The sequence below is a fragment of the Trachurus trachurus genome (assembly GCF_905171665.1).
Source record: "Trachurus trachurus genome assembly, chromosome: 20".
NCBI classification, from domain to species: Eukaryota; Metazoa; Chordata; class Actinopteri; order Carangiformes; family Carangidae; genus Trachurus; species Trachurus trachurus.
This window is the reverse complement of record NC_139911.1, coordinates 3,076,120-3,100,695: the sequence shown is the minus strand read 5'-3', so window position 1 is coordinate 3,100,695 and position 24,576 is coordinate 3,076,120. Positions and strand designations below refer to the sequence as shown.

Here is a 24,576-nt window from a genome sequence, read left to right as displayed (position 1 = left end):
ATCGCCTGTAGCTGCACCGAGCAGCGGCTAACTGCTCTGTGACCTTTACCAGCACCGTGTGTGTGTCTGTGTGTGTGCACGCTAAAACACACAAAACACACATCCCGTTCACCTGTCACCATGGTTGTGCTGCACACACACTCACACACACACAAATGGACAGAGGGCAGTATGGGTAACTGTCACAGCGATTTGTAGTGGCGGAGAAATTCCCTGGGAGCAAAACACATGCACGCACCCAACGCACACAACCTCTGTCCTCGTCCACACCAGCAGCTTCTCCTCCTCCTCCTCCTCCTCCTCCTCCTCCTCCTCCTCCTCCTCCTGCAGCACGGAGGAGGAGGAGGAAGAGGAGGAGGAGGAGGAAGAGCAGCCTGGTTACCACGGCAGAGCCACTGAGCTGGGCACTGATGTGTTAATAGCTGCCTGTTCTGCCCCAATAAACAGCCCCTCGGCGTGGCAGTGGGCAAGACTCTCTCCCTCTCCCTCTGAGTCTGTGTGTGTGTTTATGGTCTGATCAGATTGATCTGATCGATCGATACTGGAGATATTATTGGTGATCATGTGGTTTTAAACTGACGATCACAAAACAGCAGCTCCCCTAATTCTGTACGTCTGTTCATCCGTATTTCTATTGTTTTCTACTCTCTCCCTCCTCTCTCTCTCTCCTCTCCTTCCTCTCTGATTATCCTCAACAGAGCGTCTCATCTCTGTTGTGCGGAGGGTAATTTCTTCTCCCAGAGAAACACTTCCCAGAACGCACTCCTCTCCTCTCCTCTTCTCTTCCTCCTGCCTCCCTCTCTCTGTCTCTCTGCCACTCTTCTTTTTGGTAGTAGTAGTAGTAATGATACCAGCAGCAGCAGCAGCAGCAGCCGAACGGCATCGCGGCTCCATCTACAACTAATGGAAACCGACTCTCCTGTTGCCGTCTTCTCTCTCTCTTTCTCTCCTCCTCCTCCTCTTCCTCCTCCTCCTCTTCCTCTCTGTTGCATGCTGATTTATTCAACGATTCAGAGGAGTTAACAGCCGTCAGACACAGCATCGAGTGAGTGAATGAGTGAGGAAGGAAAGAAGGAAGGAAGGAGGAAACTCACTGAGATGTTTTAAAAGAAAGTGACGTCGGTGCTGGTTTGATGATGATGAGGAGCTGTGGACCAGGTGAAGAGCGATGCATCAGGAGGACGAGGATGAGGAGCAGCAGAGGATGAAGAGCCGGGAAGCTGTTGCACATTTGGATGTTGAAGCGGCGGCGACCAAACGGCTGTGACTCGGTTCATCTGCGAGCCCGAGGGAGGACGAGCTCACGAGGAGGAGGAGGAGGAGGAGGAAGATGAGCTGAGTGATCAGTGACAGACTGAGTCTCTGCCTCGCCAAGTGACCACGGGAGGTCCCGACCCCGACCCCGACCCCCCCCTGTGAGCCACTGCTGAGGACGATGGTCCTGCCGTCGCTGCTCAAGCTCCTCAACGTCTTCCTGCGCCAGTCCGCCCTCACCAGAGAGACCAACACCACCGCCACCAGTCACAGCCGCCGTCCATCCTCCTCTTCTTGCTGCTGCTGCTGTTGCCCGGCTGCTCTGATGCCGCGCCCGCCCGGCCCACCGCTCTCCTGCCGCCGCGGGTGGGAGGCGAGACCACCACCACCGCCGCCACCACGACGTCAGTCCACCGAGGGGAGAGAGGTGAGACGGAGAGAGAGAGGGGGACACACTGCAAAAACTCAAAATCTAATAATCTAAATAAAGAATATTTGTCTTATTTCTTGTCAAAATGTCTAATTTCTAGTCAAAACTAATCTCTTTCCACTTAATATAAGACTCGTCACCTAGAAATTAACTTGTTTTTAGATAATTTTCACTTGTTTCAAACGAATTTTCACTTGTTTCAAACAAATTTTCACTTGAAATAAGTAGAAAAACCTGCCAGTGAAAGCAGCTTGTAATAGGAAGAAAAACTTGCTCCACTACCAGATTTTTCTACTTATTTCAAGTGAAAATCTGAAGAAGTAAAAAGTGTCTAAAAACAAGCTACTTTTTATGTGATGAGTCTTATTTTAAGTATAATGAGATTTGTTTTGTCTAGAAATGACATTTTGACTAGAAATAAGACAAATATTCTTGGTAAGATACAGTATTTGAGTTTTTGCAGTGCACAACTTTAATTAATTTGCTGAAAATAGTCGCCGTTCCTCACGAGAACACGAGGAGAACAACAGAACTTCTCTTCCCGTTTGTGTCTCTTGCCCTCGGTGCCTCAAACAGCTCCGAGCCATTTCTGAAGAATTAATGACCGGATGGAATCATGGGAGATTTTCTTTTTTTTGTCAACATGAGTCTGAATGTTTTATGTTGTTGTGTAGTTTGAGGCGTATTTGTCGGTCTGACCTTTTTCCACTCGTGTCCCTGTGGTGGTGTGAATTCATACTGTGAGCAGCTGTAACGTGATCACTGGTGCTCGGTTTTTCCTTGAAGGAGAAAACTGGTGCAAAAGTCACATTTGTCAGCTGGATCCTCTTCGCTCTGAAATCGGCCTCTTGTTGCAGTTGTTGTTCGGTTTGTTTGTTTTGTTTCTCTCTCCAGTGTCTCCGGGCAAAACGCAGTCACTTTCTATTAACGTCACTTTAAACCAGCGGGACGTCGCCCGAGCTGCTGCTCTACACGCTCAGGTCTCCTGCTGCATTGATAGCAAATACAATACTCTATTAGTGTGTTGACAAACAGACTGAACAGAGAGGATAGAAGTACAGTCGGAGTATAACACTGCAAAAACTCATTCAAAATGTCTAATTTCTAGTCAAAACTAAACTCTTTCCACTAAAAATCAGACTCATTACAAAAAATGTACTTGTTTTTAGATAGTTTTCACTTGTTTCAAACAAATGTTCACTTGAAATAAGTAGAAAGAAAGAAAAACTCCACTATCAGATTTTTCTACTTATTTCAAGTGAAAATACGCTTGAAAGAAGTAAAAAGTGTCTAAAAACAAGCTGCTTTTAATGTGATGAGTCAAATATTCTTGGTAAGATGTTGAGTTTTTGCAGTGAACATGGTAAACATCGTGACACTGAGCACGTGTCTCCTGTAAACAGAAGAGTGAGTGTTGGAGAACAGATTCTGTAGCAGAACAGAGATCAATAACAACCTGGCTGAAACCTATAGGAACCAGATCAAAACTTCTCTTATATATTATAAACATGTCTGTACAGTATGCATTACAATGAATTGATTGTTGAACCTTTAAAAACTTCCTGACACTTATCCTGGCCTGCACTTTGTTCATTTGTATTTAATGTGCATTATTGATTTGTAATCACTTTGATATTCCATTTCCTAATATAACCTAACCCTAACCCAAGTCGAATCTAACCTAACCCTAACTTAAACCTAACCTAACCTAACCAAAACTTAACCTAACTAACCTAACTTAACCTGAATTTAGCCTAACCTAACCTAACTTAACCTTACCTAACCTTGCCTAGCCTAGCCTAAACTTAACCTAAACGTAACCTTACCTAACCTAAACTTCAACTAACCTAACCTAAACTTAACCTAAAATTTGCACCTTGTTTATTTAGTTTCTTTTATGTAAAATCATTCACAGTCGAGTGTTTCTCCTCTGATCTGCATCTGAAGTTAGATTAGAATTAGTTATTATAAGGACATCTATACTATACATACAGTATATAACCCTGTATAACCCTTGCCTAGCCTAGCCTGACCTAACCTTACCTAACCTAACCTAAACTTAACCTAACCTATCCTAAACTTAACCTGAATTGTACATCTTGTTTACTTAGTTTCTTTTAAGTAAAATCCTTCACAGTCAAATGTTCTCCTCTGATCTGCAGGTGAAGTTAGAATAGAATTAGTTGTTTATTATTAGGACGTATAGCCTACTATACTAGTGATGAGTCAACAGTATTAGATTCATATATTTTATAATACTATACCAGTGTTAGGTGTTATTTCACACCATAAACACAGACACACACTGAGCTCTGATCTTCTTCCTCCAACGTGTCCGATCTCCTCAGATCAACGGTCAAACAGCAGCGACGTGGTCTCCACCTGCTGCTGCTGCTGCTGCTGCTGCAGAGTGTGTAGTCGTGATGATGCACGCAGCCAGTCGCATCCAATTCTCTCTCTCTCTCCCATTCTCTCTGCCTCCTACACAGCTTTCAGAGCCGCTCTGTTTGACACCTGAAAGCACCCTTAGTTTTAAATCTACCTGCTGCCAGTGGTAAAAGTTACGCAAGACTTTGGCAGCGCCAGAAATAGGACGCGGCCGCGGTGCCACGTTACATGAGATCTGTGTTTTTTTTTTCTTTTGAAGCAATTATTAAAAAAAAAAAAAGAAAATCCACCACCCTCACACTTTGTGTGTTGTGTTTGACCATAGATGGGAATCCTCCGCTCTGCTCGGTATCAGCCTGGGAAGCTGCTCTGGGTTGTTTACTCTGTGTTTAGGGAGATAACAGGAACAAGAGTGAAACCTGTGACATCCACACTGATAAAGTCTCCATGGCGATGCCGCCGCCATTCAAGCGCTGATAACGCCGAGCAGCCTGGGAGATCTCTCACACAGATCGTTTGTGTCTGTGATTATGACAAAGAAAGATTAATTAATTAAAGGTTCATTACAGTCATTCAGAGTTGCCTCATGCTGCAGCAGCAGCTTCTGTCATGGGAGGCAAAGAAGAAATGTGAAATAATTTCACTCCACTCAGGTGAATTTAGACAAATTAAAACTAATAAATAGTCTAAACGGAAGCACAAAAGGTAAAAATGCATGAATTCACCTGCAGAGACCGAAGCTGGTTTTAGTTTCTCGCTGTGCATGTAAACGTACATTTAAATGCACAGCTTCATCGAGCTTGGCTCAAAATTCGATTTTGGCGTCTAATCGGACTTCTGTCCTCATCCCAGTTTACATGCAACTGAGAAACTCGAATAACTGACAGGAACGTGTCCTCCTCCTCAACACCAGGTGGCGATATGCGTCGTTTCAGCAGGTTAATACGGCCTCTTTTCCTGTTGCAGACCGGCGTTTTCGAACAACAGCGACAGTGTTTCCGCCAGGATTTTTTTAAAGAGTGGCGGCGAGGGTGGTCTGATCGACGGGGGGGGGGGGGTGCGCGCGCGACCGGATCGTCGACTAGTCGCTGATGACATCATTCATATTTTTCCCGTCATAACTAAAATCCCAGGAGGAGGGAAATGCTCTGCAACAATCTGTATTCACTGACTGACAGCTCACGCACAGAAATTAGTCCACAGAACAGCAGCTTTATAAACAACAAACTGTACAAATCAGTTTGGTTTTTTGTAACTTATACAGGTGCAAAAGATAATAGGCTACTGTAGCTACTGTTCATTAAACAATTAGGGAGGAAAACGACACACAGGCCTCGTCACCATCACAGTCCTGCTCACTCACAGTTTCACTCACAGTTTTTGTTTTTCCTGGTTGATTGCTGCTGTTGTTGTTATTGTGCGCGACGTAAAGCTGTCGATAAGAGCGGAGTTTTTTTTTTTTTTTTTTTAAATTGCCGGCAGCCCGGACACACTGCCCGCGGAAGCGGCAGCTTCTCCTGCTCTCTCTCTCCACGCCGGTCAAACATCGACCCGTCTGTAGGCTACTCGGTTTTCCACACACACGGGTCTGTCTCTAGCGCTGTATGTATGGATGTGTGTCTTGTGTGCAGACGCAACTGACAAATATTTATAGACGGACAGCAAACTTAATCATCATTTATTTTATTTTGAAAATTGACCGGATTCTCTCTCCTTTTCTGTGCCCGACTTCCTGTCTGGTACGCGCTCGTTCTATCCAGCTTGACGGCGCTCGTATTTTTTTCATTCAGCGCACTCAGCTGTTGTTTCAAGCCGCTACTCCTGTAGCCTACTGTTACATGATCAGCGACTAGTCGACGTCAAGCTCAAAACGTCATTGTGGAGCAGGGGACTAGTCTTTACATTGTTTTAACATTAAAAAAAAAAAAACATCATTCTGAAGGTGTGGCGGCTTTTATTTTGCCGTGGCGGTGCGCCACGATCAATTACATGTAGCGGAAACCCTGAGCGAGATGGTTAATCGTACAGCTTTGTTCATCTCATATTGTGCACGTTACTTATTGTGCAGATAAGTTGCACGCTATCCCTCGTGGTCATGGTGATTCCAAGAGGCAGACAAGAATGCTACAACAACAGCTTCTGTGACCGGCTTTCTTGAATGTTTTTGTTCCGGGGTCTTGATCAGCATTGTCCAGTTAAACTCTGATTACGGCGTATACATGAGCCGGAGAAGGTCGAATTCCAATCGCATCATCTTGGTGTCGTAATCGGAGTTGGAGAACTCTGATATTAGTCGGACTAACGCGTTTCCATGCATCAGTTGTCCAGTTCTAGTCGGACTAAGGCAATAATTCGGTTTTCTGAAGTGTCATGTAAACGTACTGAGTGACCTTAAAGTAGGAAAAGTCAAGAGTCTGTCCCACTACATCCCATCATCATCCATATTCACACTCACACACTCACTTTGACTCACAGAGACAAAGACTGGTGCATGAGGGAAGGAGAGAACAGAGAGAAAGAGAGAGAGGGATGCTGGGAGAGTGTACTGTAGTAGTGTAACCGTGGCGTTCCCTGACTCCCACACATGTTGTACTGTACAACACGCCTGAGGTGCTTTTGCAAACACACACTATTCTCCCCTCGCAAGCTCTGAGGAGTGTGTGTGTACGAGTGTGAGTACAGTGCAGTCGGCAGCCATTGTTGTCATCATCCACTTCCTGCTACATCATTAAACCACTGCTGCTTTTTCTTATTTTTTGCAGAAGAAGCAGATTTTACCTTTAAAGTTGTTGCAGGAATAAAGTGTTCAGATACGTATATGCACAACTCAATATTTTGTTTAAATTATTTCTTTCTTTGTTTCCCCCCCACGTCAATCGACACTTGGTGCAAAAGAAATTATAAAGTCTGAGAGAGTGAGATTTATTCTTTACTCGGTTCTTAGTTGAATCATCGTCGGCAGCGATTTACAGCCTCGAGTCGTCGTCTTCTTTCCTTCTGACGCAACGAGTCTTTCACACCTGGATTTGGGGATTTTCTTCTTTTCCCCTCCACTGATCCTCACAGGCTCTGACAGGTCGAACAGGGACGAGTATGTGTGTGTCAGTGTGTGTGTGGGCGTTTTTTCCAGGTCGGGTTCAGGTCAGAGCTCAGACCAGCTATAGGCCGGGTCGCTAACGTCTGAGCATCGGGCTAAATGAGTAAAAGATCAATCAATCAATCAATCAAAATGTATTTGTATAGCACTTTACAATAGCCAGATGGTACCCAAAGTGCTTTACATCAAAACACAAGAAAGTGCCACAGTGCTGCAAGAAGACACAAGAAAGTGCTACTAGTGCTGCAGGGTGTTAAAGGCCCTCTAAAGGTGCATACAGTAGAATAAAAACAGGCAAAATAAGTACACCTAAGAGCAGGACTTCCCTAGTCAGAGTTAAAGTTAAAAGATGTGAATTGTTGTGTGTGTGTGTTCTGTTCTCTGCGTGTTTCCTCGGCTCTGCTCTGCTCGGTTTGGTTTGGCTCGACTCGGCTGGGATTAAGAAACCAGCTGAGAAGACTTAACTTAACGTGATGCACCCGATCGCTGTCACCCCACTGAGAGAGAGAGAGAGAGAGAGAGCTGCATCCTCAGCTGAGAGGAGACAGGAAGAGGCTGAAAGAGAGAGGGAGAGTGATTGTGCTGCTGGGATTATCAAATATACGACTTGCACAGTGAGGATCCATCACTCCGATGCTGCTCAGCATCGGCCTCTGGAAGTCAGACACTGATTTCCTTCTATGTGTTATTAGACTGAGCCGACTGCTGCTGCTGCTGCTTCCTCACTGAGAAACAGGAAGATGGAGGAGTTTAGAGCGATTTTATGAAACTAAATCACGTGCATGGATGTGATTGTGTTACTGTAGCTGCAGAGGATAGTGCACACACACAAGGAAACAACAGAGACGGTGGTTGTCGTGTTATAAAACACAGAGTTTAACTGCGCTGCAGACGATGAGGTCAGACAGGTGTGTAATTCATTCTCCATGTTGCACTCACCTCTGATATCGGAGAGGAATCTGCCTGTGCAGACTGATACACAACTGATACACAACCTGAAACACAACTGAAACACAAACCCTGCAGAGTTTCCAGTCTTTGTTTTGTGGACACGAAGCAAAAAAACGATGATTTTAAAACGAAAACTGCCACTTGTGTTGTTGTTGTGCAAAATCTGGCCCCTCTTTTACACTGTGTGTGTTTGTGTGTGTCTGTGTGTTACAATTACATATGAAGTGATGCAGTGTGTTGTTTTGTATGATGATCATCATTAGTCAAAGCTGCTGATTTATTTTATATCAAAGGTAAAAGTAAGAACGAGCGTTAATCCTCAGTGAAGTGAAGCCGTCGTGTTTTTTCTACCATCACTGACACAATACACAGATATTAACATAATATGTGTGTCTGTGTGTAAGAAAACACTCTTCTCTCTCTCTTTCTAATGCCAAACAGTAGTGTTGCTTTAACTGGGAACAAACCGACTCATCCCACAGTCGTCCTTCGTCCTGAACTCAGCACGATCTCATCATCCGTTTGTGAAAATCTGAGTCTTTTAAAAATCTGTGTTCACGTCTTCTTATATCATCTTATTCAAACCGTCTAAACTAAATAAACGCACTCACTCAGTCATTTGGATGTAAAGAAACAGGACGTGTGTGTAGGAAATGTTCTGTATCTGTGTTAAATACAGAAGTTAGAATAATCTGAACCTGAACTTAACTTGAACTGTAGTTTACTCACTAAACAACTTCTCACTTCCTGTTTCTTTAATTTCATTTCTCAGAAAAACTAAATGTGATTTTCCAGCTTTATTTATGTCCATGTACATTCATGCATCCACACTGTGTGTACACCAGAGAGATGTGTGAATCATTGCGTGTGTGTGTGTATGTGTGTGTGGATTAACGCCAAGTGTTTCTGGGATGTCAGTGACTTGGATAATAATCTGTGAATTAGAACAGTGCTTAGTGAAGCAGCGGGCTGCGAGACAAAGAGACAAGATCTGAGCCCATGCAACCCCAGAGGATCTGCAGGACGCGTGTGTGTGTTGTGTGTTTATGTGTGTGTGTGTGTGATGATGTCACAGACGATCCTGTATCTCATTTTCCCTGCAGACCACAGCTGACCACATCATGCAGACGTTCACTAACACGCACACACACACGATGCGTTTTCAGTGTGAACTTGTGAACTTGGGCTCATGCGCACACACACACACACACACACACACACACACACACACACACACACACACACACACACACACACACACACACACACACACAAACAGTCGTGGACTATATATGATGATTTCCAGGTCAAGCAGCTTCTCGTTTACACAGCGCGTCCATCGGTCCATGAGGAAACCACTGGACCGACTCTTTTACTCCGCCCCCTCCTCCTCCTCCTCCTCCTCTTCCTCCTCTTCCTCCTCTTCCTCCTCCTCCGTCATTGCAAGGTCGAAGTCGGCAGTCGCAGTTTCCTCGTCGTCTTCACAATCGATCGTCTAGGTCTAGGAAACGGGGCCGAGCAGCGACTGTCTGAGGAGGAGGAGGAGGAGGAGGAGGAGGGGAAGCAGGACTTGACCTTTGTTGGCCTTTGGAAACAGAACGAGTCTCAGGACAAAGAGCCACGGAGCTGAGTCAGGGGTCCTTAGTGCTCAGACCACAGACCAGGAGGAGGAGGAGGATGAAATTCATATTTAATGCCAAGGAGCTGTTCAGATTAAATCTCCCTACTGCACTGAAAAATACAGCGTTTTATTCATTTTTATTTCACCTGGATGTTTGAGATTCACTGTGCAGAATGAGTTCATTACCTCATCTGCAGAGATAATGGTATTACTCAACATTAAAGGAGACATATCATGCACCCTTTTCCACAAATTAAACTAGTTCCCAGGTGTCTTAAAGACGTGTCTGTGACATTCTTCGGTCAAAACTCCCCAAGGATCAAACATCACAGCTCTTTTAATCCGCTCAAAACAGGTGTCTGTCCCTTTAAATACAAATGAACCACTGCTTGCCCCGTCCCTTCTACAGGTACCAGGTAGGGGTGGGGTTATGCAAATTAGAGAACTAGTTACATCATTGTCGGACAACTGAGGGAACAGCCCGTAAAACCACGTGGATTTCAACCTCTGGAGTGTGAAAATTACAGATTTTTTTGTCAATTCTCACATTTTGGGTCCGGATGGCAAGAAAAACACCCAAATATATGTTAAAGAGCCTTCAAAAAGTCTTCTTCAAATAGTATCCATAACAACATGATTAGATGACAACACTGATGTGACCTCGAGCTGCACAATCACACACACACACACACACCACACAGTCTCATGATGCTCACAGTCGTATACGATGCATGGAAATAATTGAATAGATGCGTTTAATGCCTGCACATACATGTTCCACTGAGCGTGTGTGTGTGTGTGTGAGTGTGTATGTATGTGTGTGTGTGTGTGTGTGTGTGTGTGTGTGTGTGTGTGTGTGTGTGTGTGTGTGTGTGTGTGTGTGTGTGTGTGTGTGTGTGTGTGTGTGTGTGTGTGTGTGTGTGTGTCCCATTGTGACTTCACACACCAACATCTTTTATTCAAGTGGCCTGATTCCATAGTTTGAATCTAATGCAGGATGTCATCCTCCCATCACATGCAGCTCCTGTTGAAGCCACATGAGCAGCAGCTGCAGCTCTGCAGGAAGTTCCTCCTCCATCAATACTGCAGCAGCACATGATGTTTCTGTAGCATCATCATGTTATAGTTTCCTGCAAACCTGGAGAATTCAGCATCACAATGACAACGTTTTTCTTTCTTTCTTTCATGGACACAGAGATTAAAATCCTCCGACGGGTTCATGTTGAACTGCAGTTTGTGGACTTAAGGGCCACCATATCTCCGAGTCTGAATATAAGTAGATGAAAGCAGTTTTTCTCAGACGGAGCGAAGAGATTAAAAACTTAAGATGAGAGTTTTTTCTCCGCGGACTCAGAAACCTCCTCCTTCTTCTGTAGATTAACACTTGTGTGTGTGTGTAGACGGTACGTCAGCAGCCCTGCAGCTCGTTTCCACGGTGGCTGAGGAGAGAGATGGAGACAAAAACTGAGAGAGGGGGTAAAAAAAAGAAAAAACAGAGACAGAGATGGAGAGAGATGAGATCATGGAGGAGATACAAAGACAAGGACGGAGAGAGATAAGAGAGAAAGGGATATCCATGCAGAGAGAGAGAGAGAACAAGCTCTGATGAATATTGGAGGAGGAGGAGGAGGAGGAAGAAGATACATCAGGGCTGAAGAAATATGCTCCTTTGTTACGTCTTAATGTGAGCTGTCAGAGCTGGAGAGAGAAAGGTCAGACAGGAAGCCAGGCAGATATCAAACTGATATCAAAGTGATGCACGCACAAACACACTCCAGATAGAAACAAACTGTCCCCGCCAAAATAAAGCTCCACAAACACAGGGTGGAGCTTGTTCTTACAAATAAGCAACAAATAAATCACAGCAGCACAGACCATAACTGTTTACAACAGGGATGCAGCTGTTGTTTCCAAAGCCAGCTGTTGTTATTCTGTCGGGTCACACTATAGATCAGAGGTTAGAATGATAAAAACAACTCTGAGAAGTTTAACACTCATCATAAAATAAGCAGAAAGATGTAGAAAAATAAAAATTCAAACATCAGAGCCACAGTTTGAGAAGGTTTCTTATGAGATCTGATTGTAAAACCAAACTGGAACAGACAGTTATGACTTCTCCTTCTTTATTCTGGATTCTTCCACTGGATTTTTCTTTTCTGGGCAAATTGAATCGTAGGAAACTGGACTTGTATTTGTCTCGGAAGACGTTTCGCCTTTCGACTTGTTGCATACAAACTGATGAAGCCCCTTGGATAAGAGGAGAAACATCTTCCCAGACAAATACAAGTCCAGTTGCCTACGATTCAATTTGCCCAGAAAAGAACGATGACCTGGATGAATGAGAATATCCATAAACACTGGATATTAAAAACACTTTGACGGGTTTTATTCAGTTCCTGGAGGGTCAGTGTTCAACCTTAGCTCATCACATGGTCATTTAACATCAGACCTTGAACAAACAGGTGCAGGAGATACTTGTTAAAGTTGTATATTGTTTTGTTTTGAGTCATAAGAAAGTCAAAGTTGGGGGTGAATCAGCTGATCTCTGCAGGAAGAAACAAACTTAAGTCTCTTTCATGTTTAAAAAGGAAAAAGGAGGCGAGCGGTGCTGTGGCTGAGAGGATTTAAACTAAATGAAGAGGAGGCGAGGAGAAGGAGAAGGAACGTGTTTCTCCTCTGAGATTATGATTATTATTCCCTCTCACACGTTATATTTTTGTCATTTACTCTGTGTTTTATCTAGAAAAATACAGATGTTGTTTAGCTGCACTCAGAAAGTCACCTTGGACTGACTTTAATCTCATGGACTGAAAATCAATGTGACAAAGAGAAATATATTATTCATATTTTCAAGCTTCTGTCTTGTGGGGATTTTCGTCCTCCAACAGGAAGTGGTTTTAAAACTGTAAATTCTTCCTGATGCATCTGTTCATGTGTGTTTTCTATAATAACCTCTGTTCTCTCTGAGCCGGGCCAGTGTCACAACCTTATGTAGTGTTACGTCAGACTGGATGTATGTGTGTGTTAGTGTATTCAGAGCAGAAAGAGGCCTCGAGGCTCTTTGTTTGAAATGTGTGAGAATAAAACGGAGAAAAGGTTCAAGTGGGTTTTTATGTGTTTAACTGAGCGGCTGCAGTTTAATGAAAGTCAGAGTTTGACTGGACTTGTGTTCATTGACGTGTATTTGAGCTTTTGATCCATTTTAGTTCAGAACAAGTCATTATAAAAATCTTTACAAGTGACATCATGCTCTAACATGATCTCATTATGAATATTCACAAGGTAACGTTAGCTGACCTCAGAGTGTGTTTGAAGACGTCAGTCACGCTGTAGTACTGTAGCTCCTCTGTGTTTTGTAGTTTGGAGGTCGTTGACATCAATAACTTTCCTGTTTGAATGAGTTAAAACAGATCTTGGACAACAGGAAAAAGCTCGCACACTGATCAAACATGGGAATGTCCACTAGAGAGATTGACGGATGTAGAGAATATTTAATGGTCCATCAAAGTACAGTAATAGAAAATGGCAACCATGATTATTTTTATTTCATCATGCACTTCCCATTTTTGATCAGTTTGCAAGCTTAAGCTTTTTCCTGTTGTCCCCAAAGTTTGTTGGCCTACGCACCTGGAAAGAGAGTTTCTTTTTTTGACAGTGAGTAAGAGCGCACACCTTTTCTCCTTTTTGCACAAATAGGCTAGATCTTTAAAGCAGAAGTAAGCAGAATGTTTGCGTTAATATAATTCTTAAATAGTTGTATCTTCCGACGGCAATCACTTCTATAGAGTGTTTGGTCTGAAACACGGGTCTGTCAGTCACTCTGCTCTGCTCTGAGCCGAGGAGAAAACTTTCCTTGTATCCTACAACCTTTATCCAATGAGGAGAGAGAACGGCATAAAGGGTCGGTCCTCTCTGTGTGTGCAGCCAAGGGATGCGCGTGAATGTGGTGACGTAGGGACGAGGGCGGGGACTGCTAACTCTATCTGCTGACGGAAGTTAGACAAAACCACCGGATCGCTTACTGCTGCTTTAAATCACAAAGAAACTATTTTAACAAAAGAGTTTTTTCTTACTAATACAGACACTAACATAAACTTCTGAACTGACGGTACACAACTGTCTGCATAGTATCACCACAGTTTGATGTTTTTACTTCAACAACAACACAACTTTAATGTGAAGCTCCAGCTCCTTCTGTTTGTCTGTTTGTTTGTTTTTCCTCTTGCTCGTCTTTTCATCATCATCTCTTCACCAGAGCTCTGGTCCCGTCTCTGAGCTGTGATTGGTCGGATGTTTGTTGTGATGCGTACCAGTCTTGTATTTGAGTATTTGCACCATATCTGCTCTTATAATATAAATAACACATTATCTCCATCCTGTGCAGCTGACAGTCGACACCTGTCCTCTGTCCTCAGTGATGGACAGGTGTCCCTCTGACGCCTGTCCATCACTGTCTCGACTGTACACACACGGGAGAGGAGTTCTTATATCCATGCTCCAAATAATATTCCAGCTAATTCTCATTGTGTGTGTTTGTGTGTGTCTCTGTGTGTGTGTTTGCAGAAGTGAGTGAGTGCTGCTTCACCAAACAGCTGTGATTTGATGCTGCATTATTAAACAGGAATCAAACAGACGATCCCTAAATAACAGCCGCTCTGTTTACAGGAGGAATTGAAGCCTCTGAAATTTTGATGCGTTTCTCTCCCTCTCTTTCTCTCCTTCTCTCTCTGTCTCTCTCTGTTGTTCAAGCATTGTTAGGATGTGTGTTAGTGTGTGTCTGTGTGTTTGACTGAGGATGAAATATTGACCAGTTGCTCGTCCTGAAATATTTAAAGTGTTGGCTGAAGCTTCACAAAGACGAAGGATCGAAGAAACGAACTGGAGAAGAAAAGACGGAGAAGAAAAGATGAACAGATGTTATTATTATTATTCTGTCCTTTGTGTGTGTGTGTGTGTGTGTGTGTGTGTGTGTGTGTGTGTGTGTGTGTGTGTGTGTGTGTGTGTGTGTGTGTGTGTGTGTGTGTGTGTGTGTGTGTGTGTGTGTGTGTGTGTGTGTGTGTGTGTATGTGTATGTGTGTGTGTGTGTGTGTGCACTTGTGTACCTACAGTATCTAACAAATGTCTAGAGCATTTTGACTATACAAAACTGAGATGATAGTCGGTCCGCTCTTGGACTGCTAAGAATGACAGAGGCAACGTATTTATGGACGAGTAAAGACAGAGGAGCAAATTATCTTTGTTAAAAAAAAAGAATACATCCGTATTAAAGCCGCTTTAAAGCCCCAGTATGTAACTTATTTAGCTTTTTATTAGCAAAAATCTAATATTGCTTTCATAAATCCATATTTCACTGAAGTGGAATCACAGCTGCATACAAATGAAAGCTTTCTGGTACAAGTCGTTACAAATACATAAGTGGGCGACGCACCGAACCGAGGCGGCCATGTTGCATCGTGACCGTAGGTAACCACGGAAACGGCCTGTTAAAACTGTCACCACTGTGTAGTGTGAGGAAGGACGGAGGCACTGGTGTTGCATTCAGGTGCAGTCAGGCAGACGGCCGTCGGCAAACCAACCGGATGTCATTTTACTCCACCAGAGAAAGACGGTAAAACAATACCACATCACCATGACAACATGTTGTCAGGCCTGTATTGTTTACATAGACGCTTGTTTATCCTGTTACATGCAGCGTCTGTTGTCTGTCTGACATCTGCCCCATTTCACGTGAATGCAACATCAAGAATACGTTCAGATATGCAACCGCACCGCGAGATGGGGGGAATTCCTACGTATTATACCTTTAAAAGTAAATTTGATATTCCATTTTTGTTTTTTCAAAAATAAGCAGAAACATAAGACGCCTCTTGGCCGTGTGTGTGTGTGTGTGTGTGTGTGTGTGTGTGTGTGTGTGTGTGTGTGTGTGTGTGTGTGTGTGTGTGTGTGTGTGTGTGTGTGTGTGTGTGTGTGTGTGTCCACTCTCCTCGGGGCTGTGCAGCTTTGTCATTGTTCTTCTTCTTTCTCTTTCATCACTCCTCCTCTTTTCTTCCTCTGTCTCTCTGTATTTTCATGTTCGTGCCCCTCAGCTCCTTCTGTCTCGCCCACCTCTCTTTCTTACACACTTTCTCTCTCTCATGTTTTTTTTGTCTCTAGCTGTGTGTGTGTTTGTGTGACTGAGCACTTTCTCTTTCTTCTCTCATTCTCTCCTGTTCTCTCCATCTCTTTGTTTCATTCGCCAGAAAAAAACAACAGGTCTATTTTATATCAAAGAGAAAAGTGACAGAACTTCACACTTTGCCCCAGAGGCAGCGACACAGACACACACACACACACACACACACACACACACACACACACACACACACACACACACACACACACACACACACACACACACACACACACACACACACACACACACACACACACACAGGGCCTGATTGTCATACATATACACATGTGTATTCAGAGTTGCAGAGTCGACGCTAGGCTGTGCTGTAGTTAATGAATGCACACACTGGTAATTCAACTTATAAATACACATCATAATTATTCACATGCAAACACACACACACACACACACAGACATGTTCTGTTGTTGTGTGTGTTTCCCTCTGATCCCTGGTTGGTTCCTGTGGGAAGAAAGAAAATAAACCGATGCTGCTCTCAATTCACTCATCAGCCAATCACGTGCGTTTTTAATTCACGGCTGTAAATCATCTTCATCGTTGTTGTCAGTTTTCTTCGTCGACTGCACACACACACACACACACACACACACACACACACACACACACACACACAGTGATAGGAAACCAACTACAGCCTCCAAACCAACTTCACACGGACTAAACGTGTTGTGTATTTTAGTCGTAGTGAGACCGGAGAGTGTTTTATCTCCAATAGTGTTGAAGCTCCACATTTCTTATATATTATCAAGCAGTTTATGCTTTTATTTTGAAAGGGACAGTGAGATAGAAGGTGAGCGTGAGTCCGTCTTGAACCTGTGGCTCCATCAGGACACAAAACACTTTTATATTTCCTGTTTAAAGAGGAACTATGCTACATTTATACCTTAAAGGGATAGTTCAACATTTTGGCAATTCATGCAAAACCGCTGTTTTTCATCAAGCAGTCTCTGCATTTACCTCTAAAACAACTCTGTCTGGTAACGTTGTGTTATTATCTCATAGCGTGGTGAATGTGCAGGTCACAACTTGTCCACCAGAGCGTTGTGGAGTTGTTGGATTGTGTATTTGATGAGTTTGATGAGGGAAACCAAGAAATCCCATAATGAGCCTCCGTAGCGTAGCTCTGAGCAGCTCACGGCTCTGCTCCGCCGTTCTAAAAATAGCTTGCACCGACAATTAAAGGTAACAAACCTACTGTTATGAGGAGGGTCAGAGACACAGAGGAGGAGACACCAGACCTGGAGAGTTCAGATTTAAAATACACAAAAAAACAGAGGCTTTTTGAAACTCTCTGAAAGTTTCCTCAGAACAAAGAGCCAAATTAAAAACTTGATAATTACAGTAATATGAGGGTAAACCACCATCATCATAACTCACACAAGTTTTTTTTTTTCTTCTGTATCAGTTTTTCTCTGCTCCGTGTTGTTTCCTCTCTCATAGTTTGTCTTTTTTTTCTGTTGGATTTTCACCCAAATGAATTTCACCCAATCTGAGAGATGGATTCCTCCCAAACCCATCATCACCCCCCGACCACGGCAGATGGATGGAGCGAGCTGCCTGACTGCCTCCAGCTGCTGCTCACCTCCCACCATGCAGCACCTTTATTGTGCTCTACAGGCAGAGAATCAGGTTTTAATAGAAGCCACAGTGTCAATACAGAAGGTCGGGTTCTGGTTTGTACTTTTCCCTGATCAGACGCAGCAGAGACAGATGTTAGAAACCAGATGTTGCACCAGGACGTAGTCTGGTACCTGGCTGTTAAACTCTCACTCTGCAACGACCTCGACTTTACAGTACAGGAACCATGTCCTCTCCCTCGGCCGCCGTTTTAGTTTCCATCATCATGCAATCATTGTGTGGTAGTTTTTTTTTTTGCTTTTTTTTGCTGCTCTTCTTGTTTTTCTTTCTAATAATAATGGGTTTTAAAAATGACATTTCGATCATTCAATCGCATGATGAAGGAGTTGTCTGTCCACTTACCACTACTATTATACATCTTTTCCTGACTTATGCTCTTTTGTCCGGCCATGTAGACACTTTTTATAATAATTCTGGGTTTAAAAATGTTAAATTAGGAGTTTTTCAGGGCTGATCTGAGTACCTACTCCGAGGCAGGGACTCGTTTGGCCCCTTAAAAGTTCCTATACTGCAAAAACTCTAAATCTTTCCAAGAATATTTGTCTTATTTCTTGTCGAAATGTCTCATTTCTAGTCAAAACTAATCTCTTAACACTTAAAATAAGAATCATCACCTACAAATTAACTTGTTTTTAGATCATTTTCACTTGTTTCAATCAAAATTTTCACTTTAAATAAGTAGAAATACCTGCCAGTAAAAGCAAGTTTTTTGTGCTTGTTATAAGAAAGAAAAACTTGCCCCACTATCAGATTATTCCAAGTGAAAATCTGCTTGAAAGAAGTAAAAAGTGTCTAAAAACAAGCTACTTTTTAATGTGATGAGTCTTATTTTAAGTATAATGAGATTTGTTTTGACTAGAAATGACATTTTGACTAAAAGTTAAACAAATATTCTTGGTAAGATATTGAGTTTTTGCAGTGTAGAGATGTTCCTCGGGGAAGTTCCTGTAGTGGAAATGCCCCTATGGTCACATTAGAATCCATAGAGAGACATGGAGATCTTGTGAACTTCATCATAAAGGCCTGGGAATTGAACACAGAAGCTTCTATACAGTACTGTAGCTGGAAAGCCACTGTGCCACTGTGCCGCCCTGTGACCTCGACCTCGACGTCTCTGTGCAGATTTTGTTCTGCACAAGAGATGAAAAACTTTATCGTTGAAAGAGCCAGAGACGCATAAAGTTTAGTATTCAGGTGCAGTTTGACTTTGCAGCTTCAGTTCCCTTTGGATTTTGTAGCTTTGTGTGTATTCATATAGTAGCAGTGTCACCTCCTCGTCCTTCCTCCTCCTCCTCCTCCTCCTGCTCCACCTTTCCCTTTCATTTCCCTCTGCATCATCCCTTCTCTCTGGACGTTTCACCTTCTATCCCATGCAGCTGTGTAACGCGAACCGAGACGTTAACTTAACTCGCTGCTGGTTCGGTTACTAAAGCAGGAACACTAATGAGAGCGGAGCGGTGGGATTGATGTCTCCTCTGTATCATCTTGTCATCTGGCTCACAGTGACATTGCAGAAAGGAAACGAGGAGCAGACAGGACAGGACAGGACAGGTGTGATGGATGAGCAGGTGTGCACCGAGCATCTGACATTTAGGTTTAAATCAGATTTACATCCGGTCGCCAGTCGCCTCCTTTTGTTCGTCCTATCAGCTGCTGTCACTCTGAACACACACGCTGAAGTTTGACACTTGGGAATAAAAAAAAAAAAAACAATAATCTGGACTGGAGAATTTAAACAGACACTAAATACACTATATTACCAAAAGTATTCGCTCACCTGCCTTTACTCATTCTATGAACTGAAGTGCCATCCCATTCCTAACTCATAGAATTCAATATGATGTCGGTCCACCTTTTGCAGCTATTACAGCTTCAACTCTTCTGGGAAGACTGTCCACAAGGTTGAGGAGAGTGTTTATAGGAATTTTTGACCATTCTTCCAAAAGCGCATTGGTGAGGTCACACACTGATGTTGGTCGAGAAGGCCTGGCTCTCAGTCTCCGCTCTAATTCATCCCAAAGGTGTTCTATCGGGTTCAGGTCAGGACTCTGTGCAGGCCAGTCAAGTTCATCCACACCAGACTCTGTCATCCACGTCTTTATGGACCTTGCTTTGTGCACTGGTGCACAGTCATGTTGGAAGAGGAAGGGGCCCGCTCCAAACTGTTCCCACAAGGTTGGGAGCATGGAATCGTCCAAAATGTTTTGGTAACCTGAAGCATTCAAAGTTCCTTTCACTGGAACTAAGGGAATTTATACACCTGGGGCCAGGCCAAGTGATTAGGACACCTGATTCTGATCATTTGAATGGGTGAGCGAATACTTTTGGTAATATAGTGTATCTTCTTTAAGCCGAGCTGTTCGGTGCATAAACAGCAGCAGTGTCACTTTCAGTTTGGAGGATAAACGTCAAAAAACTCTGGTTAAAGACGCTGAGGAATTTTGCCGACGTCGCTGTTTCCTGCTGAAGTCGGGGAATCCACTCTGGACACATCGTCCTGAAATCACAGCCGGTTCGCTCTCTAAACTGCCCCCTCCCTCTCTCCCTCCCTCTCTCTCTTATTGCCCCCCCCTCCCCAAGGTCCTCTCCCTCTGGTGTTTTCCTCAGACACAACTTTGCCCGATCTGCACTCGAACGCGTCGTGACATCTGCACTTTGATCGCTCCTCGTGGCCATGTTGTTGTCGTGGAGTTTCACACAGATGGATAAAAATAAACCCCGCGAGGAGAAGGAGGAGGAGGAGGCTGGGACAGCTGAGGGAGGAGGAGAGGAGGGGGGGTTAGAGTTCACACTCACACTTGTAAACTTGTATTTATGTGTGTGCACATCTGTCTGCAGATGTGTTTGCAGTATCTGTGAAGTGTTGTTGCCCTGAAACGACCTGAAACAGAAACAGAAACAGATGATCCCTTTAATCTCTTTTTCGTCACTTTCTGAACCCGACGGCTCCGACGCTGATGATGTGTGAGTCTGACGTGTGTGTGTGTGTGTGTGTGTGTGTGTGTGTGTGTGTGTGTGTGTGTGTGTGTGTGTGTGTGTGTGTGTGTATGTGTGTGAGGAGGTCAGAAGGTCGTTTGATCAGAGCGATAGAGAAGAGAAGAGAGAGAACTGATTGATCTGAATCATATAAAAGCGTTGTGTGTGTGTGTGTGAGTCTGAGCTGAACCTCCACAGTCTGACACTTGAACTCAGCTTTGATAAACAGATCTGGGGGTAAACACAGCTGGAGGTTCCCACAGCTGCTGCTCACACTGACTGAACCCCCCCTCACCCCTCCTCTACCCTCCACCCCCCTCCCCCCTCCCTCCATCCTCTCAGATATTTGGTTTAATGAGCAGCGGTGAAGCGTGACGACCCCGAGACGCTCCGCTTCTCTTCACACTCACTAAACAACTTCTCCCAAGTTCACCACTGTAAATTAGAGAGAGAGAGAGTCGTCGTCGAGGAGGAGGAGGAGGAGTTAATCTGTCTGACAGGGCCGTCCCAGCTGTGAAAAGTTAATACATAAACACACAAACACACACAAACACACACACACACACTTTATTCTGCAGACTCGTCTTTATGAAACTCCCAAACCGCAGCAGTTGAGATAAGAGACGTGAGCCGATGTCTAGATGACGGCGCGGTGGTTTAACACAACGCTGAAGCAGCAGCTGATGTGTTTTTCTTCCTTTATCTGTATTTTTTTTTTTTTTAAATGACGGAGCATCTTCACTGCTGCTTCGCTGACTCGTCGTCATGTGTCCAAACGCAGCGAATGAAGAATGAGTGAAAAATAACCAGATAATTAAAGTTTGATAATTATCCACTGAATTATTGAGAAGTATTGTTGCATCAGTGTGAACGAAACAGCAGCACATTAATACATAAACAGTGGAAAAAACAACAGCTGCTCAATTACCAAAACCATAAACACTGAAATGTTTCTCTCTCTTTAAAGGGATAGTTCAACATTTTGGCAAATTGGCCCATTGCCATAATCCCTATAGTCATAGCAGTAGGTTCGCTACCTTTATTTGTCGGTGCAAGCTGTTTTTAGAACGGTGGAGCAGAGCCGTGAGCTGCTCAGAGCTACGCTACGGAGGCTCATTATGGGATTTCTTGGTTTCCCTCATCAAACTCATCAAATACACAATCCAACAACTCCACAACGCTCTGGTGGACAAGTTGTGACCTGCACATTCACCACGCTATGAGATAATAACACAATGTTACCAGACAGAGTTGTCTGACAGAGGGAAATGCAGAGACTGCTTGATGAAAAACTGTCCCTGAAGGCAACGCGCATCAGCGGTTTTGCATGAATTCCCCTCTAAAACAACTCCGTGTGGTAACGTTGTGTTATTATCTCATTAGCTTGGTGAATGTGCAGGTCACAACTTGTCCACCAGAGCGTTGTGGAGTTGTTGGATTGTGTATTTGATGAGTTTGATGAGGGAAACCAAGAAATCCCATGAGCCTCTGTAGCGTAGCTCTGAGCAGCTCACGGCTCTGCTCCGCCGTTCTAAAAATAGCTTGCACCGACAATTAAAGGTAACAAACCTACTGCTATGACTATTGGGATTATGGCAATGGGCCAATTTGCCAAAATGTTGAACTATCCCTTTAATAAATAAATGTTATTTATCTGCAAGAGTTTTCTATCTGACAGAAATTACAGAGCGAAGGAGGGAGATCACATCTTCTGTGAGAGACGGTTTAATCATCAGCACATAAATAAGAGTCTGCAGCAGCAGCAGCATCAGGGCCAGAGGAGGTGAAGGAGAGATGGAGGGAGGGATGGATGGAGGGGGCAGAGATGGGGGTGATAATGAAAGTGGAGAGGAAGGAGGGAAGATGAAAAGTGTGAGTGAGAGTCAGAGAGAGATGGAAAAAGAAAATAAATAAAAAAGTAGATAAGGGAAATGAAAAAGTGTCGGGAGAAGAAAGGAAAAGGAAGGACGAATGAGAAGTGTCAGAGCTGCTGACTCCGTGGAAGACGGAGATGGAGAGGTGGAGCGGATGCTACCGGACAGAGGACAGAGGACAGAGGACAGAGCCAAGCAGGCGATTAAAGAAGAAGGAAAAAAAAGGGAGGTGGGGGGATGGAATTAGAAAAGAAGAAAGATTTCATCAGGTCGAGGAAAGAGCAGAGAAGAAAAATAGGAATGAAGAGACGGAGGTGAAGGACGAGACTTCTTTCTGTCGTTCTCACACGTCTCTGTTGCATCTCATGTCTCCACCAGTTGTATTTTACTATTTAACCTCCTGACCTGGAGCTGCTTCAGCTTTTTCTACAATTAATTTCTGACTTGTTTACACATGGAGCCAAACAGGAACAATTATCACTTTATTTAAAGCCCCAGTATGTAACTTATTTGTCTTTTTATGATCAAAAATCAAACATGTCTTTCATAAATCCGTATTTCACTGAAGTGGAATCACAGCTGCATCCAAATGAAAGCTTTCTGGTTCCTTAGAATGAGTTGTTACAAGTCGTTACAAATACATAAGTGGGCGACGCACCGAACCGAGGCGGCCATGTTGCATCGTGACCGTAGGTAACCATAGAAACTCAGTGGAGCTGTGGGCTCGGCCTGTTAAAACTGTCACCACTGTGTAGTGTGAGGAAGGACGGAGGCACCGGTGTTGCATTCAGGTGCAGTCAGGCAGACGGCCGTCGGCAAACCAACCGGATGTCATTTTACTCCACCAGAGAAAGACGGTAAAACAATACCACATCACCATGACAACATGTTGTCACATTGCCTGTATTGTTTTGCCTCGTGCTGGCCGACCACTGGTTTATCCTGTTACATGCAGCGGCTGTTGTCTGTCTGACGTCTGCCCCATTTCACGTGAATGCAACATCAAGAATACGTTCAGATATGCAACCGCACCGCTAGATGGAGGGAATTCCTACATATTATACCTTTAAGAATAAATACACCCTGTCTGCTCCAAAGAGAGAAAGAGGAGGGTGGGGGGTGGTTTATAATAACCACTCCATCTTGTGTTGGGTGTGAAACTGCTTCTCTTCTCTTCCTGTCTCCAGTTGTTGAAGAGCTGCTGATGATGATTCACCTGGAGGAGCTGCTGGTGCTGTAATAGATTACACCTCGTACTAGTTATATAAGTCATGCACGATGTGACACATCTGCAGCCACCTCTGGCTGAAATACTGCTGCTGTTAGTCAGCCGGGTGTGTGTGTGTGTGTGTGTGTGTGTGTGTGTGTGTGAGCACCGTGCACTGCGGTGAAAGTCAGTCAGAAGTCACTTCAGATTTTTGTCACTAGTTCAGTTTTTTTCCTTTTTTTCTTCCTCCTGCAGCTCTGTGTGTGTGTGTGTGTGTGTGTGTGTGTGTGTGTGTGTGTGTGTGTGTGTGTGTGTGTGTGTGTGTGTGTGTGTGTGTGTGTGTGTGTGTGTGTGTGTGTGTGTGTGTGTGTGTGTGTGTGTGATTCTATTAGGCAGACACACACAGACACACACACACGGTGCTAATGCCTCTTTAGACTGATTCCTTCCTGCTCTCATCCAGGGCGACGCTGGAATACATTACTGCTAGTAAAGCTACTTAGAGCCGCAGCATAATACCCCCATCTCATTCCTGGTGTGTGTTTGTGTTCAATGTGTTTGTGTGTGTGTATGTGTATGTGTGGGGGTCTGTGTGTGTGGCAGAAGATGGAGCAAAGGCATCCATCCATCCGTGTGTGTGTGTGTGATTGGAATATGCTTATATGCACTTCTGTGGTCACTTGTGGAACAAAGCCGTCGTGTCAGAGTCGATGACACAGAGAGGAGATGTGACATGAATCATGACTGCTCAGTGTGTGTGTGTGTGTGTGTGTGTGTGTTTATGTGTTTGTGTGTGTAAGACTATATATAAGTGTGTATGCATTCTATACATTCAGATCAAGTGTGTGTGTGTACATGTATGTGTGTGTGTGCCTGCGAGGGTAACTTAAGAGAGTCGGTGCCTTCAGAACAGTTCATCGTCCTCAGTGGCTCTATCGCTCTAATTGCT

General features: G+C 43.9%; 1 protein-coding gene across 1 annotated transcript in view; it reads left to right on the top strand.

Annotated features, from left to right (window-relative positions):
* The window catches only part of kcnh2b (potassium voltage-gated channel, subfamily H (eag-related), member 2b), a gene marked incomplete at both ends in the record, with an annotated part of 295,565 nt that overhangs the window by 243,399 nt on the left and 27,590 nt on the right, over nucleotides 1-24,576 (top strand). The gene's annotated exons all lie outside the window — the stretch shown is intronic.